The sequence below is a fragment of the Pinus tabuliformis genome, chromosome Q, assembly GCF_031772625.1.
Source record: "Pinus tabuliformis cultivar Carrire ecotype Pingquan chromosome Q, CPIR1, whole genome shotgun sequence".
Lineage (NCBI taxonomy): Eukaryota > Viridiplantae > Streptophyta > Pinopsida > Pinales > Pinaceae > Pinus > Pinus tabuliformis.
This window is the reverse complement of record NC_142296.1, coordinates 515939824-515962069: the sequence shown is the minus strand read 5'-3', so window position 1 is coordinate 515962069 and position 22246 is coordinate 515939824.

Genomic DNA, 22246 nt, shown 5'->3' with positions numbered 1-22246 from the left:
AACAATCTCGAAAACTGTGTTTCAGAGTTTTTTTTCATTTTTATTAAATATAATTTATTTATCTTATAATGCCACAGCTTATTTGAATTCATGTATTATTATCTTTTCAGAGCTTCACAGATTACAAGATAGACTTATTCTAGTTTATAAATTTTAATTATAAAATTGTTTATGCAATTAATATGAATTAATATGATGTAGGAATGATTTTTAATTAAAATATAGATTTAAGATATTGAAATTTTCACCAATAAAAATTAAAAGAAAAATTAATAACAGATATTTACAATCAAATTATAATTAATTTAGTTATATAAGTTAAAGAGCTAATGAAATCTATTATAGGTTGAAAAAAATAATTATGTGAAAAAGACAACTATGGCAACTTGGTTGAGAAAAAATCTTAAAATTAAAATTTAGTTATAAGGAAAAAATTAGTTTTTATTAAATTTTGAATATACACAATATTTATAATAAAAAACTCTAAAATTTAATAGCTGTATTCTTATATAAACTCAGTTAATCAAAATAATTAAAACTATGTATGTAATATTTCTAAACCATTATAGATTCATCTTAAGTACGGATATAGCAAGAGCCGAGGGGATCAATTTTTTTGAGGGAAAACCTCTTTTTAGAGTGCAAAATTTGACACCGAGAATAAGATTAGTGATATTTTATTATACTTTAATTAAACAACCCAAACACTTAGTATGACTGTTGAGAGTGAAATTATTGATGTTTTATAATACTTTTAATTAAAGAAACCAAACAATTATGTTCATTTTTATTTTTTTATTATATCTTATTTTTTTAATTTAAATAATATTTTTAAAGAGACATATGTCAATTCCAAATTGAACATGAACATACTTACACACTTCTATCGTACTAAATTGTAAAATAAATCTTTAGAATCAATAATCCAATTTACTACTAAATTATATACAGCTTGAGTGGCCCTAATTGCTTGAGTGGCCCTAATGGTTAAGAGCATGTGTTTCCTCCTAAGAGGTTACAGGTTCAAAACGAGAGGGGGTAGAGTATGTATGCTTTCATAGACTTAGAAGTCAAATCCCTTGTCCCACAAACAAGGGGGTCTCATACACCAATTTGGTGTTTGGCTTCTTTTCTCACAAACAAGGGGGTCCCCTTGTCCCACGAATAAGGGGTCCCTCATACACCAATTTGGTGTCTAACTTCGCTGTGACCTTAACAATAGATATTATTATTATTATTATAATACAGATATTGAAAAATTAGATCTAGTCATTGCAAAGCTTGCCACGTAATCCCCTTTGTCCCTTTGTCATATATTGGACAATGTGGCAACTAGCAAGCATTTTCTTTTATAGGTGGCAGTACATTATATATTATGTATATTTACATGGTTTATCTAAGAAGGATTTGAACATGAAATCTGGAGGACCAAGTCGTAGCTCACAGGCCATTGCCAGTCAGATGCCTCACCTGGGCTGTGGGCTGTTATTGTTTGTGCCATTAGCTTATAATATTTTTCAGGTGGCATTAAAAGAAGTAGTTAAGGGCCAAGCATAAGCTTGCGTAGGAAATGGTGAAGCATCTAACTTTTTGCAGAAAAGGCAAGGCTGGCTTATAATACTTTTTTATTAGTCTAGGATTATCCAGTGAGATTAAGTTTGTCAACGAGATAAAAGGTTCGATCCCACATCACAAGCAACGAATTGTCGGAATTGTGTTCGAGATTTCTCAGGTTTCGTCCAAAGTGAACAGCACGCAGACAAAATAAGAATATTTGATTTTGATATTCATTCTGTAATAGTAGACTTGTTATGGAAGTAAAATGTCGACTCTGAATTTCGATTTTAAAGATGCTTGACCGACAGACGATCGCTTTATGATTACCGTGACATTGAAGGCAACACTGTGAAAGCGTTCGCTATAAAAATACATATTCCCCACACAGCCTAAGCACTGTTATTGCTCCCATAGTTTACTTGAGTTTTACAGGCTTCCATCAACTGACTGCTGCATTGTATTTGTTTGCTGAAGAATTTTCCAAACAGAGAGTTAGACATGGCACCAACAAACTTTTCTCCTGCGGGCACCTCAAATCAGAAATTAAATTCTGAAATTTCAGATGAAATCCACACCGCCATTGCCGATCTCACTCGCCGTCTTCAACAGCTCCACACGCTTCACACACCCCGCGACGAAAATAATCAGAATCAGGAAGCCGCGAAGGATCATGAAGCTGGGCAAGTTGAGGATGGGGCGGGCGTTCGAATCATTACTCTGGCGGGGCAGAACAGCGGAGCCACCATGAATTTGCCGGGATCATCGCAGAATACTATTGATGCAGGCGAAGGCGGGCAACGGGAATCGGTCGTAAGTTCGAATCACACGACCATCAATATTTACATCAACAACAACATACAGGGGGTGAACAATTCCATCTTGTATAACAGTTCCTGCGAATTCAGAGACCCAGGTGTCCGCCTCGATGTTTCTATCTCGGAACTTCCCAGCAGCCCCTCTGGAGTATCCCCTGCTGAAGAGAAGGTCGTGGGTTCAAGTCCGAGAGCTCCCGCAGCGATGACGCTGGCCAAACACACGACTATGGGAAGAAAGAGATCGTTGACGGAATTTTTAAATTCCGGTGTGGATGTAGATGATCAGGCGTCCTGCGTCGAAGGTGCAATTTCGCGCAATTCGGATGTAGATGATCAGGCGTCCTGCGTCGAAGGTGCAATTTCGCGCAATTCGGATGTAGATGATCAGGCGTCCTGCGTCGAAGGTGCAATTTCGCGCAATTCGGATGAGTGTGGCCGCTCAATCCCGAGTCTTGACATTGAAGATCTCTGCAAGTCCGGCTCAGAGGGAGGCGGGAGTGCTCATTCTGAGTTTAGGGATTCCAATTACACAGAATTTATGAGAGCGGCAGATTCAAGATCGAAACCAAGGAAAACAAGGTTTCTGCTCATCAGGAAGCTTCTTATATGCAGAAGCAGGAACAATCATGTTGCGGAATAAACCAGAAATCGACTCATTAATACATTACTACATTACTGACTGCTGGAATTCATTGATTTGATTAGGGCTCGAAGAGATCAATAAGGAAGAAGAGATATTGATGGATCAATTATATCCCAATATCTCCCCAACCAATAATTCATTTAGTTTTGTATGGAATTGTAAATAATACTCCACTCATTTATTTTCAGTTGGAATAGTTTGTAATATGATAAATATATATATTTTTTATTTGTTTCTAATGCCATATATGTTTTCTGTTTTTGGGGCTAATTTAACTGTTGTAGTTAATATTTGAATAATGAAAATTACATTTCATTCAATTCCCGGTTTATGAATTTATAATATATAGTAACAAATATAAATTCCCGGTTTATGAAAATAAATATATTTTTGTGAGGTTTTTATTAGAATTTATTGGGAGCAATTTAATTGATATTACTATTTATACAGTATTGCGTAAACTATATTATTTAAAATTCTCCGGTTTAACTTAATCTACGGAGATTTTTATTAGAATTTATTGAGAGCAATTTAATTGACATTATTATTTATAAAGTATTGCCTAAACTAAATTATTTCATATTATGTAAATTGTTGATGATGATGATGATGAACTTTGGTGTATTGGACTTAAAGAAACAAATTATTTAGTTTCATTTAAGATTATATTTCTATACTCAAAAAACTTGGAGAGAAGCCTCTCGAGCTCATTATAATTTTGACAATTGTAAAAAGCTAGGAAGGTCAGTATTGCCACAAAGATTATGAAACTGAGATTTAATGTGGTTGTAGGCCGGGCACTCTAAGAGGAAGTGGTTTTCAACCTCGATGTTCCTATTCTCACATAGATGGCAGATCTTTTCCATCCATGGTGTTTTAGGAACTGCCCAACTACCTGTTTCACTATGGAGCTCATGAGAATTCGTTCTAATCTTTGCTATATTAATTTTCTTCTTTGAGCTAGTTAAAATAGAGAGATACTTTTGATCTTTTAGGGTGGGGTTGATGACCTTATAATAACTTAATTTTCTTTTAGCCCCTAAATCTTCCTCACACCACATTTTTCTTTGAAATTAGAAGTAACAATATCTTTAATGTTATTAATGTTTTGCAATGCATCATTTTCGTTGATCTCCCAATAGTTTAACCAGGCCCTAGTGTCTTTATACCACCCATGTTTGAGCCTTAGGTGGTTTTGGCTGGAATTTAAAGCTAGCTTAGGAAGTTTATGATCTCCTATGTTACTGAGTTTGTGCTTATACAGCAGAAGCCTAATCATAGTTAGGCTCTCGATAGGGGAAAGACCTACTTCTATAAGGAGAATAGGATAGGGTGTATTACTTTTAATTTTCAGGTTATACGTTATGGATTTGCTCAATCTTTCTCCAAGATTCTCTAGAGATGCTACAACCCCAAACCTCACATCCATATAAGATAACAGGAGTGACTAAAGTTTCAAAGAGGAACTTCTTTTTATCCCACATTACGAGGTTTGTCATTTTACAATTATTTTCAAGACCAAAATAAGCTTTCCACGCCCCATTAATCATTTTCTCAATGCTATAGTTCCAGTTGAGCTTGTGATGAATATCAATTCCTAAATACTTGTAAGAATATACTTCCTTCAAATTACTATTGTCATAAATAAAATTAGCGTAAGTGTCCTTCTTGAATTTGATAATCATAATTTTTGTTTTGTCTTGTAAGATTCTTATTATAGCCTATTAAAAACCCAAACTAATTATAAAGTATGATATAAAGCATATCATTTAAATTTCTAATCTCGATGGTTCAACCCAACCAATAAAATATTGGTTAAATCCTTAATTCCACAACGTATATCTTTTATTTACGGAGACTTAAATTTAAATTAGATTTATCATTTATGCGATATATATAAATATCGGTGGATGGTTTTAGCTTTACTCGCCATATTGAATATGTATTGTTCAGGTCTATTTTCTTACATTTTGAATACCTTTGAATAACTTTTAGGTTGAGCAGAGATTTAAATGTCCGTGGGATTTATGTGATGTTTAAAAAAAAGGGGTTAAAGATGAATCGTTTTTACTTTTGACTCGCTGTCGATTATTATAATTGTAAATTGGGAAGAAGCATAATGCATGGAGCTGCTGAAATAAGTAAAGAATCTAGAATTTGGATATATGCTTCTCACGAAAATAGTTTATGAAAAGTGTTTAGGTTATAAATTGGTTTGAATTTGAATAAAAAACAAGGTTATTTAATTTAATTTAATTTAAATTGATTATTATAATTAGCATATATTTATGTTAATTTTAGATTTATTAAGTGTTTAGAAAAATTAAAATTTTTAAAACGCAAATTTTTTAATGTAAATTTTGAAGAATAATTTATATTTCTATAAATTTGATTTGTCTTGATAAATTTTAGATTTAAGGTTAGATGGACTTATGTTGATTTTTAATAAAACTAGTGCAACTATATAAATTAAATGGTTGGTAAAAGTGGATAGGCTTTAATCCATGATAAGTATCAAAGCGCTTACCTCATTATATATCTCACATTTAACTAAATGATAATTGTATTTTAAATTATTATTAATGGTAAAAAGACTTAATGTATGAGCTAAACATATATACATTTTAGAAAACATGTAAAAATATACTTAAACTGGGAGATTCACCGCCACTTTACCATGGAATTTCTTAACTTGTAAATAGTTCTTCTTACAATACCACCGGCCAATACAATGGCTTGTTAATACCACACGCCCAATATGACATGTGTTGATATGACTTTTTCTTTAATTAATTAATTTGAGATAAATTAATTAATTAAATGAGCATAACTAACTTGGAGATAAATCTTAACTCTTGATCTTACTAATATTCCAACAAAAAAATGTATATTCTCATTATTGTAAATATACAATGTGTGGACCCCATGGGTCTATCCATCACATATCAAAAACTTCCAGGAAGTTATAAACAGTTTTGTCAAAAAAAATGATTATACAAGGAGTTAATTCAAATCCTAAAACTCAATAACCATAGCCTCCAAGGCTTGATCATCCATGCATTCTATGATATCCAATGTACATGTATGAACTCTTAATGCCTCCTCCTTTGATAAATGATCAACTAGGTTGTTTATTTCTCTGTAAATATGCTTATCCTAGTACTCTTCCATCTTTCCACACTCCTTCTTCATTTCCTTTATGATAGGAACTAAGCATGGGGAAGCAACCTCTACCAAGATCTTGATTATACATTCAATCACCATTTTTCAATCTCCAAAAGTCTAAATTTTCTTGATATTATAGAAATTTTAGACATGGAAGAGAGCCCACAGAGCTACAAACTCAACTCTCGAGTTTGAATCTCTACCTATAGAAAAGTCTATATGATAGAAATATTGATTGGAGATAAAAAGTGTTGCACCTGGCCCACATATAGGGGGTTTACTCTCACTGGATCCATCAAGGAATCCCTAAGGGACTCCTTTCATCAACTAAGGCATGATAGCGATTCTTTGCTTGTTCTGTTTTGGAATTAACTTGAAGTTATTGACCAAGGATTCTATGACCCCTAAACAACCTTGGTAGGTATGAGTTTCTCTTGAAAATTTGCACAATTATGCTCCCAACATATTTTGTGAAGAAAACTAGCAGGGAATGTAGGGTATTCCTAGACTAATTTGTCACTTGCCTAGTCCATGATGCACTCCACAAGAGAAGGTTTGTTCCAAATTGTGGAAGAGGGGTCAAAAGCGTTTTTAGCCAAGGACTAGACTTGTCAGGAGAAAGAGTAGTCTATCAAAACATGAGAGATTGTTTCCACATCATTTTTTCATAAAGAACATTAAATCAACCCATTCCAACCACATTTTAAACCAACATCCCAGGTGAGAAGTTTTCTTGATATAGTGAGCAAAAGAGGAATTTCATGACTCAAGGGACAGATGATTTCAAAACGAAAGCCCACCACCAAGTAGCCTAATCATTCATATTGACCCCCATAACATATTAATAGCCCAGTTTTGTTGTGAAAACACTTGTTGATTGATTTTTTGGACCAAATGAGTTGGTCTTTATCTTCCTCGAATAATATGGTCATGGTCATCACCAATAATCCGTTGCAATTCTTTCATTCTTGTGTTAACACATAAACCAAACCTATGGTAGAGGGTGATTTCCAATGTCTAAAACCCAAATTTGGAGCATCCCTAACATGTGCATATGCTACAGTGAATATCCCTAGAGAACGTAGATAATCTATGAGGTTGTTTGAAAGTTTGTAGGAGTCTCTTCCTCCTACCCATGGATCTCGTTCAATTCTGATGCTTATACCATCACTAATCTTCCATGCAACCCATTCGCCAATGATGGGGAAAGTCCATAGACAGATTTATAGACAACAAATACATTTGAAACCATCTTCGGGGGCACCTAACCCATTCAATATCTGATTTTCTTGCAAAATATTTTCCTTTCATCGTCTTGCTCCATAGAGAGCGATTGTTCAATAAATGACATAAGATTTTCACAGTTAGAGAGTGGGTGAATAAGAAAAGGTATTTGAGCCCCCAACCACCCATGAGCTTTGGTGAAGCAATCGAAGTCCATTTCACTACGGGGATACCCTATGAATTCTTACTTCCAAACCATAAGAAATTGTAACATGTTTTTCTGATTTTTGTCAATATGCTTTTTGGAATATAAGTAATGGAGGCCCAACAGACAAGAAGGTCATCTAAGACTAATTCAATTAAGATCAATCACCCTCTTCATGACAATAGTTTGTATGCCCAAATGGAGATCCTTGCCTCAATATTTTTACAATCCATGTCCAATCTGATATCTTGTAAGTCTTTGGTTTTAGAGGGAATCCAAAATATTTGAAATCCTTTTGAAAATGTTTCAAGCATTCCTACCTCAGTTAAAAATGATAATGCAACCACTTTCTCTTTTTAGATGGAAGCCAAAATATTTGAAATCCTTTTGAAAATCCATAATCTAAAAAGAGAAAGTGGTTGCAATATCATTCTTAACCAAGTTAGGAATGATTGAAACTGAAATAAGTGATTCGTAAAATGCTATGGATATTCCATTGGACAGTTCGTCACAATAGATCTAATAATATTATATTAAAAATCTGATATTCTACACTATTACAATTTTATTAAACTTTATGGTCTGTAAATTTAACTGTAATTAGTGCATGCATGTGAATGGAAACTATGCAGAAAAGTAGAGAACGGAAAAATAAGCACACACACACAAGACACAAGATATGCTCTCTGGGAAACCCTTTTGGGAGAAAACCCAGCTAGAAGGTGAGGCCACTTCGCTCTCTTTCTCTGTCTAGAAATATGGCTGCAGGTACAAAGAAGTAATTCTTGTGGCTCGTGGGCTACTACAGTGCACATATCCTCTCTGTGTGCTCTACCTCCTATCTCTCTCGATTATCTTTGCTCAGCTATGGAACAAAATTCTCTTGAAATAATGGAATGCTTGTTCCTCCTAGTGGCCCAGTTATAACAAAGCCCAATAGCCTACTAGTGGTTAGTTTTGACTACATCAACTCTTAACTAGAGTTACAATATATACACTTCTAGATTATTTTACATCATAATCATGTGGATAGCCCCTTTTCCATGAATAACGGGGGTTGAAACGACATCCTCCCAAACTATAGATGTGAAAACAGGAAGGTTAACTTCTAAGTGGCATAAATTTTTCATACAGACTTTGATTGATGTGTTTGTTGTGTTGTTGGAAATATCTTCGTGGGTAGAATAACATGATTCAATGGTGTTTCACATAAGTGCCAAATTTTTACCCCGCAAAAAACGTCATTTGATGCCTCAAAATTCTCCCGGAAGGTTTCAGACCTTGTTTTGCCAAACTAGGTCTCGCTGGTAAAAATAGTCCAGTGAGATGATTACTCCACTTTTTCCACTCCAAATGCATCTATACGTATGAAAAACACTATAATGATCTAATTCGGATCAAAACTCCCTGTTTTGGGAGGATTTTGGTCCCCAAAAGCTTCTATTGAATGAGGTGAGGAAATTTTTCCTCCACCTTCTCTCTGGTGTACCATTCAGTTTTTCTTAGAAGTTGTCCCTTCAATCCAATCTTCCAAAGGTCATGTTGCCCTTATCTTGTAGTTCTGGACCTCTTCTATAACATTGTATCTTTTGTTAACTCTGCCTAAGCATCTAGTGTCAAATCCTCCACATAAGGTAGTACATGTTCCTCTTCTTCATCTAACATGGAAGGCTCATAGAGTTTCAGATTCTCTACATTCACAACTGAGTAAATGTGCATATATGGTGGTAAACTAAGTCAATAAGCATAATCACCCACCTTTTCCAATATCTCAAAGGGATCATACCTCAGAGCCTTGATTTTCTTACCAGCCTCATGCAGTCTCTCCTTATTCAATTGTAACCATACTCTGTCTCCCACCTTGAATGACTTCCCTATTCTGTGTTGATTATGGTTGGCCTTATACTTCTCTTGTGAATTTTGCAGTGTTTATTGTACCTATAGAGGTATCTACCTAATCTTCTCTATAAATTTTCCAACCCTCAAAGAATCTCTTATAAGATCTTCCTTCACTCCTCTTTATTTCCCATATGCAATATCCAAAGGTGAAGGTAGAAAATATCCGAAACAAGCCTCAAATGAGGACTTTCATGTAGAAGTGTGGACTACTCCATTGTAAGAATGTTGTATATATACCATGTTTTCATCTGAAGTCTTCAGATGCTTCTAGTTGTATCCCCTCAAAAGTTGCACCAAAGTCTTGTTCACTACTTATGTCTTCCCATCTATCTATGGATGAAATGTTGTAGATCTCTTCAACTTTGTGTCCATCTTCTCCCACAATGTAGTCTAGAATGCACTGAGAAATCTTGTATCCTTATCTGAAATGATGCTCCTTGGTATCCCAAAGTGCACCCAGACATGATCTAGACCTATCTAAAGAACAAGTTTTCTTCTTCTTGCCCGTTGATGGTTTTTTACAGGGCATCGAAACGCACATCTTGTTGAACCTGTCAACTACCATGAATATGTAGTCATGTCCCTTCCTGGTTGTTAGTAAACCTCACACAAAGTCCATGGAAATGCTTTCCCAAGGATAAGTAGGTACATATAAGGGATGATATACACCATGTTTCATGTTTCTAGGCTTGTTGGTACAACAAAGCATGCATCCTCTTATGAACCTAGCTACCTGCTCTTGCATCTTGGGCCAATACACATATCCATATAAGTTAGCCATGGTCTTCCCTACACCAAAGTGCCCTGCAACCTTGGAGGTGTTAGCCTCTCTGATCAGCTGCAATCACTCACCTTTAGGAACACATAGCTTATCTAGCTTGTAGATTAACCCATCCTGGAGACGGTAGTCAGCCGCACTATTTCCATCATGAACATAACTATAACTTTGGAACTACTGATGCACCTCCTTGAAGTCCTCATCTTATGAATATGCCTATTTGTATGCATCATGGGTTAATGGATCCATGTGCATAAGAGTCCCCAAACTTGTGATCTTTGATGTGGGTGGCCTTGAAAGCATGTCGTCTAACTTGTTTGTGATTCCCTTCTTATACTTGATCACTAAATGAAATTGTTGTAAAAACCCCATCCACTTATAATTCTTGGTCTATTGTAGCTTACTTTGGGCCTGAAATTACTGTAACAGCTAGTGATCTTTGTCGATTATTGTCTCTTTTCCCATAAGATAGTGCTTCCACTTCTTCACAGCTTGCACCATGGCATAGAGCTCCTTGTCGTAGGTAGGGTAGTTAAGGATTGCCCCATGAAATACTTCAGAATGGTAGCATTTAGGCCTTCCTCCGTGCATCAAGACAACTCCCATAGCATACCCGCTTACATCTGTCTCCACTTCAAAGGGTTGTTGCAAGTTTGGTAATGCTAGAACTAGTACTTGGATGATATTCTTCTTTAGCTCTTTGAAATCCCTTTGTTGACCTTTTCCCCACTGGAAACTCTTGCCACTTGTTTTTGTGGCATGGCGTTGTGCTGCCACCGCTGAAAATGAGGCTATAAACTTCCTCAGATACTGTGAATTCCCCAATGAAACTCGTGACCTCAGAAACATTAGTAGGCACCGACCATTTCATGATGGTCTCCATTTTGGAAGGATTTATCTACAATTCTCCTCCACTGATCACATACCCCAGATACACCAAAGGTTGTCGCGCAAAATCGCACTTCTTGAGATTTTCTAGCAGCTAGTGCTACTTCAATGTTCCCAACACCTGCGTCAAATGTGACATATGCTCCTCCCATGTAGCATTATATCCCAATATATAATCCAAATAAAAATAACAATTGAATCTATAAAAGGGCACATTACATCATTCATTAATCTCATAAATGTAGTTGGTGCATTACATAGGCCAAATGGCATAACTAACCTTTCATGGTTTTGAAGGCGGTGTTTCATGTATCTTCTTCTTTGACTCGAACCTAGTGGTATCCAGACTTCAAGTCCATCTTGTTGAAGTATTTTGTTTGTTGCAATTGATCTAGCAGATCGCCTATCCTGGGAAGGGGGTATATGTTCTTAAGCGTGATTTTTTTCAACACCATGTAATCTATACACATCTACCAAGCCCCATCCTTCTTCGGAACAATGATGATGGTGACCCACATGGTACTTGGTTGAATGAAACCTTGTTCCAGTAGCTACTACAACTGTTTCTACACCTCACTTGATTTTATAACAGACTTCCTCTACATCCCAATATTTCGCAATGGGGAGTCTGGCAGTAGTTTGATCTCATTCTTCACTTCTCTCTTAGGCGGTAACCCTTTAGGCTCTTGGAACACATCCTTGTATTCATGTAGCAACTCCTCCAATTTTTGTTTATGTTTCTTAGTACACCCCTCAAGGGATGCCTTACCTCTTATTAACTCCTCTTCAAACAAACTTTCTCTTTAAAAAAATAAAACATACTTCTTGTTGGAGCTGATCAATTTCTTGGCTTGGTTGGCACTTTCTAGTGAAATTTTCGACTTGCCTTTGTGTGCGTTGATAATGAATGATTTTCCATCCTTTATGAGACAGTACTAATTGGCTCTCCTCATGAATATTGCACCTGGAATGTACATGTATGGACTCCCAAACACAACTCCACATACATCAATGGGAACCACATCTATATATACTTCATCAATTAAATCAACACTGATAGAAAATCTAATTTTACACTATTTTGTTACCTTCATCTTTGCATCCTTAGTTACCCATACTAATGGATATGGGTTTTGATGATCACGAACTTCCAACCCCAACTTATTGACCAGCTCTGTTGCAATGATATTTGTCTGCGATCCTGAGTCAAACAGAGCGTCAATCTTTGTCTTCTTGACTTGTATCTTTATATGGAATAATTTGGTCATTTCTTTCTCTTCATGTTTTTCAAGGCTACTCAGATTCATCTCCTTCTACACTAATGTGCAGACAATCTTCTCATCCATGTTTGAGCTACTTTCAACTTGGTTTCTTGATTCTGTAGCCATGATATTCTTATTCTTATTATATTTCTTCTTGTTTTTCAGGTTTAGCTCTCGATGCAACTTCCAACACTTCTCCTTTGTATGGTCATCAATGTTGCAGTGGTTGTAGTGGTTGCGGGGATCTTTGCATTGGTGTGTTGTGGCCATCGTATTTTTATATTTCCCCCTTTTTGCTTCTTCTTCCCCTCCTTATAAGCTTCATGTTTCTCCTTTTTCTTCGATCCAATTTATTGCACTCTTTTTAGGCCTATGTTTTCCAAGTATTGTACCTATACACAAGCCTCGCCCACTTATTTGGGCTTGAATAACATCACTTTCTCATGCAGATAGTGGTGAATACCCCCCAAATACTTGAGGAGTATATATGGGTTCTTTGGAGAGATACCCAACATTATAGCCATCTTCATGAATTTTGTGGTGTACTCCTGCATGCTTTGGCCCGACTTTTGCCTGAAGTAATGCCACCAAATCCATTGGTCCTCCACATAGCCGATGGGATAAAATTGTGACTTAATGTCCTCCCACTTAGTCACTGGAGGTTCTCCCTCCAACCTCAGGGTTTCTGTATGGCTCTCCCACCAAGTCAGTGCATGGCCCTTTAATTCCAGTAGCGTGAATGAGATCTTTTTCCCTTCCCTGATTTAATGGACACTGAAATAAACTTTCAGTTGATACAACTAGCGGTTCAGCTTCAGAGAATCGATATTGCCATGGTATGGCTTGATATTGAATTTTTCTTCCATTTTGAACAGGGATTGATTCACGACACTCGAAGTGGGTTGATCTTTTCTAGGTTCTTTCTTCGACTAGTTCTTTGTGTCTTCCCGATATCCCGATACCCCTTCTGATTTTTCCTCTGCATTGGAACCCCCATATTCTCCAGATATCCCCAGCTTATTGCTTAGTTATACCATGAGGAGGTTTACATTGTGGTTTATATCCGTGACTTGTTGTTCGAGCCGCGAAAACCTCAACTCTGCAGGATCACGAGGTTTGTTTATAGATTTGTCAACGATGATTACGGTTTTACGATTTTTGACCCCATCGACCTATATCCCCTACAAATATCCACAAATACCAAAATAAACCCGATCTAGTACCAAAATATCGATAAACTTCTATGGATATTCGATTGGACAGTTCGTCACAACAAATCTGATAATATTATATTAAAAATATGAGATTCTACACTATTACATTTTTATTAAACTTTAAGACCTATATATTTAACTGTAATTAGTGCATGCATGTGAATGGAACTTATGCATAAAAGTAGAGAATGAAAAAATAAGCACACACACAAAAGGCACAATATATTCTCTATGGGAAACCTTTCGAGAGAAAACCCAGCTGGAAGGTGAGGTCTCTTCGCTCTCTTTCTCTGTCTAGAAATATGGATGCAGGTACAAAGAAGTAATGTTTGTGGCACGTGGGCTGCTACAGTGCACAAATCCTCTCTATGTTTTATACCTCCTATATCTCTTGGTTATCTTTGCTTAGCTACAAAACAAAATTCTCTCAAAAGAATGGAATGCCTCTTCCTCCTTGTTGCCCGATTATAACACAGCTTGATAGCCTACTAGTGGTTAATTTTGACTACATCAACTTTTAACTAGAGTTACAATATAAACTCTTCTAGATTATTTTACATCATAATCATGTGGTTATCCCATTTTCCATGAATAATGGGGGTTGATGCGACATCCTCTCGAACTAAAGGTGTGAAAACAGGAAGGTCAACTTCTGAGTGGCATAACTTTTGCATACAGACTTCAATTGACGTTCTTCTTGTGTCGTTGGAAAGCGATATGTGTGTAGAATAACATGAAATAGTGCTACAGTAAAGTAGAAAAGTATTACCCCAAAAAAAATTCATTTTATGCCTCAAAACGCTCCCATAAGGTTTCAGACCCCATTTTGCCAAACTGGGTCCTGCTGGTAAAAACGGCCTCGTGAGTTGATTCCTCCACTTTTTCCATTCCAAATGCATCGAGATGGATGAAAAAACAATATAACGATCCAATATGTATCAATAATGGTCTTTTCCTTGTTTATTTTCATGCTTGTCACCAATTCAATTCTTACAAGGATATGATTTAAAGTTAAAATGTAGGGAAAGGCACTAAAAAGTAAAATGAGTCATCTACAAATAATAAATAAGACATGCAACCCTGATTCAAAATTTGCATGCCTTTGATATCCCCCAATGCTCTTTTTTTTGGATCATCTGGCTCAAAGTCTCGGCGACCAAGAAAAATAAGGGTGGAGACAGAGGACATCCCTATCGAAGGCCTCGAGAAGCCTTGAAGAAAGGGGAGGGACTCTTGTTTGTAAGAACATGTTTAGCTCTATAGCAAGGATTAAATATTTTATTATCAAAGGGACTTCATCAAATAAGTGTGTTTGGTGACTCAATGATAATTATACAAAAAATTCATAAAGATAAAGATCATTTGGAAAAGGATATTCCACCAATTTTTCATCGAATAGGGTTGCTTATGGAGAAATTTGACAAAATTAACCTTTTCCATGTCAAGAGGGAAAATTATCAGTGAGCTGGTGAACAAGGAAATAACGGAGTTGATATTGATCAAGGGGTGTTAATTAAGGATCATGATGACCCATCCATCTCCCATATTCCATGATTATCAACATACCAAGGATAAGGACTCTCAAGCCATTAAATAAATCAGAATTAAAGTTTGACAACCCATTATCGACTATCATTAATCCCAAGTTCAGGAATGCTCTCGATGAGAAGTAGCATTGGAAGATGGAATCCTCTAATCAGGCATCCAAATGGGAACATAAGGTCAGAGACATCAGGTTAAATGAAAAGTGGAACATCACTGAATTTGCATTTAATCCTTGCATTAGAGACATCCTCATTAGTACTACACCAAAGATAAAGCATTTTATTTGGTTCGAGTTTGCAAGCAGTATGGTGGTTTTAGGGATGGAATTTCGATTGAAGTCTGAGAAAGGATGGGCTGCAACCATTCAATGCGAAAAGATCACCCTTGGAATCAATTCAGACAATGGTAACTCTTTAAAATGATGTTTACAAATGTTAGACATGTTGATGATTTGAATCAATGGTTGAGTAGTTTGCAATATGGCCTTCTCAAGAAGGAATGATAACAACAATATCTCTAATGAGTAGTTGGCAACATTAAAGGAGGAAATTTCGGCTCTCATAGCTAAGGTCGGGGACCAAATTGTGACAGAGGCTCGCTCTCACTTCACTCTAGTTTCTAGTTAGATTGGATAACTTTGGAAGGATGTACAATGTCTTCAGTAGTTCATTGATCATCTAGTCACAAAAATGGAGAATTTGGATTTCAAAGTGGACAACATTGAATTGACTATGGAAACAACCACGATTGGTGTTCTTAAAGAAGTATTTGGTATTATGGATCCTCAGCCTAGTGAACAGGAAGCACAATAGGTGGAAATAAATCATGAAGTAGCAATGGATCCCCCTCTCCAGATGACATTTGATCATGTTGCACAAGAAGGAACCCCTCAAAATGAGGATGAAGGCAACATGTAGCACTTTTGTCAAAAAAAAAGTAAATGTTTTTGTAATTTTACAGTATACAATGGAGTCTTTTGGAGACTCTACAAGTTAAATGTTTTTAGATCTCTAGTTAATAAAAGACAAAATATATGTGGGATGCAATTTCTATAGTTTTGGAATGCCTTTGAAGAAGAACACTTGAATGTAAAGTCGTTGGGTTGTTTCTAGTTATATTAATATAAAAACTACAAAGTTGACTGTAGAAATGTAAGGCCATAATCTAGTTTATAGCCTTTAAGTCTATCCCCAATTGGATCAAGCATAGGCATAAAAAAATTCCAACTAACCTGATCTTATGCCTTCCACAAATCAATATTCATGGTGATAGTAGGGTTTTTTTTTTTTTTTTCCCAATGTAAAGTTTCTTGATCAAGAGCTACAACACCATGGATTTGTGAATTTTGCAAAAAACTAAATTGTTCCTTACAGATAATTGTGCTAAGAATTTGCTTCAACCTAAGAGTTATGATCTTTGTTACGAACTGGTATATGACATTGTAGTATGTGATAGGTATGAAATCGTTAAAATATTATGCCTCCTATTTTTTTGGAATGAGACAAAGGAATGTAGAATGCATAGCTCCATCCATACAACTTATGGAATGTGATTCTTTAACTACCTTCAAAATATCTATCTTCAATAAATAATAAAAGCCCAAGTATAATTCCACCACAAAACCATCAAGGCATATGAACTTTCCTTTCTGCATAGATGAAAGAGTGCCATAAATTTATGATTCAATCACTTCTTCTATTAATGATTCATTCATTTATTGAGATTATCAACCGAGGAAAGATATTAAGCGTCTCCAAAGTTTCCAGAATAGGATATCCCAATGGTTTTGAGAAAAGTTATTTAAAATCTTGAATTCCAACATCTTCCTTATCCTTGAAAGACCTATCTAGGGAACCATTTGCATCCTCTATTTCCTATATCATGTTAAATTTATTCCTATAATTTAAAAATTGATGGAAGAATTTAGTGTTGGCAACCCCCTCTCGGAGCCAAGTGGCACAACCAATCTTCCTCCATAATTCTTCCTCCCTTTCCAATAGTTATCTCTTCTATATCATTAGAGACTTTAGTTGTTAAAATTCCTTGGCAAAGAAAACTCCTGACGCTTTTTAGAAAAAAGAAAAAAATTAAATTAAATTAAATTAAAAAATAATAATAAAAAAAAATTGTTAGCAATTTTGGACTCAATTTTTAGCATATAAGCTTTATGTATCCTCACTTAATTTCCTTTCTTATGGATTAATTTATTTTTCAAATATATAATATTGTTTGAGAATTTAATGGTGTAGGAGAGATTTGCGTCCTCATGTAGGTGAGTCCAATTATCTTCAAACAACTTTGGAAATTCAAATTCTAGAATCCAAGATTTGTTGAACCTAAAAGGAGAGGGGGGCTTCTCATCAAGATCCTCAATATTTAGGAGAATTTGGAGATGATCCCAAATATTACCTGCCTCCACCCAGGATTTAAGGATGCATTGTGATGATAAAAATGAATATGATACTAGAAACTGATCGAGCATATTTGAAACAACACTTTCATCAGCTCGCCTATTCCTCCATATGGGGAAAGTTTAATAGGAAAAATATCCACCAAACTCGAAGATTCAATAAGGTGTCAGTAAAAATATTCTAAATGATCATATCATGGGTTGACCCCCCAAACTTTTGAAACAAATGTAGTGAAATTTAAATCCCCACCTAAGATAGTGGGACCTCTAGAGATAATGCCACACTCATGAATATTTTACCAATATGATTTCCTGACACTATAAGGTCCATAGATGTCAAGAAAATACCAGACCCCGTCGACCGTTTTGACTTCCATTTCCACATAAATGACTCTTGGGAACATAGAGGAAGAACTTTCCTTAATAGTTGGGCTCCATACAGTAATGAGTTCCCTAGAGAAACCTTCCATATTTATAGAGTTGAATGACCAATATTTCAAGGATGTTCTTAAAATAAATTGTGTTTTGACCTGAGGTCATCGTCTCCTACCACATGACAACGTCTAAATTGATACATCATAGGAGAAATTTGAGGGCTAGATTTTTCAGGGAACCCCCAAATGCAATAAATTGAAAGACAATATGATCATTTCAGGACCCCTCTTGGGGCATCCTTCACTCTAAGTACCCCAGAGTTGTTGTTTTGTTTTCCCAACATAATTTCCTCCCTTGCCTTCAATTGAGACTTTAAAATGTTGGATTTCTTGCATGCATGGCTAGGTAGAGGAGGGTCTATCACTAAGCCCCTTACGCAAGTCACACGTGGGGAAAATTTTGTTTAAGAACATAGAGCATAAGACTTGCAACCTTCTATAAGGGGATTGGAAGAAATGTAGCTCTGTGAGTGTGATGAGGACTCATACAATGGGTTTGCATAAGAAACCAAACTCGAGGTCTGAAGAAGGATGGGAGCTTAGAGTGACCCATATTTTGTGTTGGGAGAGAGCATAAGGGATAGAGAGTTTGAAGACAAATAAACAATAGGATCTAGAATACGAATAACGCTATCGGGAGAGGTGTGAGGAGAAGTTAAGGGAGCATTGCTATTAGGCTTCGAAGTTAACGCATGTAGTAAGGGGAGTTGTAGGCATAATTATTTTAGCCACATCATACTTATCAAGAGATCCCATGCTAATAGGTGCATTTATCCCCATCACCTTCAGCTTTGAAGCAAGGGAGATTTATGCCAAATTCCGCAAGATATTTGATGTTTTGTGTATCCATATCTTTTTTGGACGAATATTCCCCCCTAAAGGCTTGTCACATTATGCCATTGTGTGGCTCATATTTTGGCACCCAAGGCATTGAAATTTTAGTTTCTAATACTCAATTTTTTGAAGCCAGCTATGACCTTGGAACTGTAACTCAAAATCATTGACTAACCCCTCACCATTGTCATCCTCTATAATGGTACAAGTGTGGTGAGTGCCAGTATTGCAGCAAGAATGCTGCAACTCCTGGGCTGCCAACTTTACTTTTATCAACCTGGTAGTTCTTAACAAACTTGGAAGCATCGGTGTTATATGCACAAGTACTAGTTCTCAATGCAGGTTGTCACTTGGTCAGTCAGCATGAGATCACTAGGAGCTCAAGAAAACTTCTATAGATTTCAGAAGAAGCTCTATGTGTGATGAAAGGAAAGAAAGATTAATCTACATATGCTATTCTAACTGCAGAAAGGAGAAAGACTCGAATGTAAAGCAAAACCTAGTAAACCCTAATTAACAAGCCAATCCTACTTTTGCCAAAAACACTATGAAAACCATGAAAGAAATGCCATTACCTATTCAAGGAAGTAAACAACATCTAACCATGCTATTTCTGGAAGTAAATAAGCAAAAAACATATTTTTGGATTTTTATGTGAATTTAACATGCATCTAATTTATTGTGTGTGAGTGTGGCAGCGAACAGGTGGTGTTAGAGGGAGGTTTTGGAGCTTGGGAGGATGTAGGATGGTATGGATGGGTCCTAGGAGGTCTTAGGTGTCCTTCTGGAGGCTTTTCCCACACTCGGCCTTCAAAAGAAATCCTACAGGAAAAACTACAGGGGGACACAGGAAAACTACAGGAGGAAAACAGGGAAACTACATGAGGCCTACAGGAGAAGGCCGAGAGCAATTTTCGTTGTTTTGAGGGTGTGAGAGTGGGTGGAAAAGGTGAATTAAGGTTGGAATGAGATGGTAGGGCACCTAAGGTCTACCATGAATCACCAGGAGAGAGAAAGATGATTGGTTTTGCTCAAGGAGAGAGGAAGAAGTTCTATGAAAAATGAAGGAAACTAGGGCAGAGTTGAGGTGAGGTTTGGGAGACCTATAGGGCATGGATCAGATGGAGGGTGTGTTTTTTGGTAAGCTGGCCTACTGCTGGAAGAGGTCTACTGCATAGAAATTGACAGTCAACCAAGAAAATCAAGCAACCAATGAAATGAGTGCATCCTAGGAAAAAACAAAGTTTTGCATTAAAATGGTCTAAACTATAATGTATAGAAGGAAATGCTGGGAAATGTTGTAAGAAAGGAAAGCATGCAAAAGGACTATTTCAAATCAGGAAGTGAACATGATAAATAATATCTAAAACAAAGAAAAACTGGACTATCTACCTACTAGAGAGCTGCAAACACTAGAAGTCCTAGGAATGAGGAAAATCTGTGTTTTTGGGGCAGCAAGAGAGTCTTTGCCTCAAATCATGGTCCCAGAGGGAGGAAGAGAGGCCAAGGCACTGTTGCTAGCCTCTTGATCTTCTCTGATCACTACTTAACCTTCTACAGAAAGCACAAATGGAAGTAAGCTGCTAAATCATCAAAAGCAACCTATTCTTAATCATAAGAGAAATACATCTAACAACAAACTAATATACAAACTGAAGTCAAGCATACAAATACAAGTAAAGAGAAGCTTGGCTGATTGGATTGGACCCTAACCCAAGAGCTTCAACCCTCTGAGGTAACACAGTGCTAGCTCAAAAAGGATTCCATCTTCATTATCAAAAAATAGCAAGATTACATAAAACTATCATAAAATAGTAAGCTCAAAATTTGAGCAGAGTTTACACAAGCAAAAAAGAAGTTGACCCTATTGAGGCCCTAGGCCTCTCTACTTATACAACTGAAGCTACCAACAACTTCCTTAAAATCGGGGAGGCTTGGCTCCCAAAACTCGAGATAACTATCAATCATATTCCACTTGCTCGGCTGCCTTTTAGTGCATGATTCGACTGCTTGTACTCCGAGCTGAATGAAGGGGAATTCGAAGTGAGGAGAAATAAATGAGGGGGATTCCCTCCTATAAGTCCTCTCCTCTATCTACTTCAAGTTATTGTTGCAGTTTGACCACTAGATCCTTGACTTTGACCTCGAAATCCATCAATAATCTACATTAAATACATGTTAGACCACATGGCATAATAACTAACTCAACTCACCCTATAAGCATAAATATAATCAGAAAATCATACAATAAGCTAAGAGAATGGTTGATTTGACTAGGTTAGGAGGTAAAATGAGCCCATATAATTACCCATTTATGAGGCTCATCATCACCCCCTACTGAAGGTGTTGCTCATCCTCTAAGCAACCCAGTCAATCTCTTGGTCTTTCATGGCCCTGGTGGCCTCCCAAGAATTCCAGGCTTCTGATGTGGTCTGCTCATGTTCTCCATAAAATCTTTTCTTTCTGTATATGTCCTTCCACTTCTCCTTCTCTTCTTCTTCTCTTCTGCCTTCCAACATGCCTAATATGAATGGAGGACTCAGTTTGAGGCCAATCCAGTTGACCTTTAGCCTTTGCATGGAGTGCTTGTACATTAGCGCTCTTTTCAATGCCTCCCTTAGCCTCACGGGGGAATGGTATTCTTTGATCTGCAAGTTGTGGGGTAGGGTGTTCCATCTTCTCATGCATGCATGCACACAATCATCCCCAAGTAGCCTAACCATATCTTCAAATTTTGCAATGGCTTGTTCCTGATTGGCTATATATTTAGGGGCAACTTGAGGGTCATTGGAAAGTAGGTTGTGTGTGCTAATGAGTGCCATAGGATCTGATGGCTCAGCTCTTATCATCAATGGTTCATTCTGCTCTTTTATTAAAAATCTTTTCATTTTTGTTGCCCTCAATTCTTCATGGTTCATCCATGACACCATGGCCATTAATTGCAGATCCCCTAGCTTGGCATTGGGGTCCCACACATTCAGGTCTGTGAGGGCCATGTTGTGTAGATAGAACTCTGCCATCTTTGCTTTGTCCTTGGAGGTGCTTTGGTCACACAAATCCATGAACTTCCTATAGTCTTGGAAAGGCATTATTCCTCTTTGTGCCAAAGTTTTTATTTGGAATTGAAGCCATTGATCCTTCAGATAGAGGCCATGAGATTTGGCTGGTGTTCTGCATTGTAATGCTTATATGGATAAGCTGGCCATGTATGCCAAATGAGTCTCTTTCTCTTGCAGCTGCCTCCTTAGTAATTCATTTTCATTCTCAAGGTGGCTTCTTGTAATGGCTTCTCTCTCTTTGAGAGCACTCAATTCCCTACCCATTTCCCTTAGTTTGTCTTCCATGTGACCAATATCCTCAACTCCTTTGGACT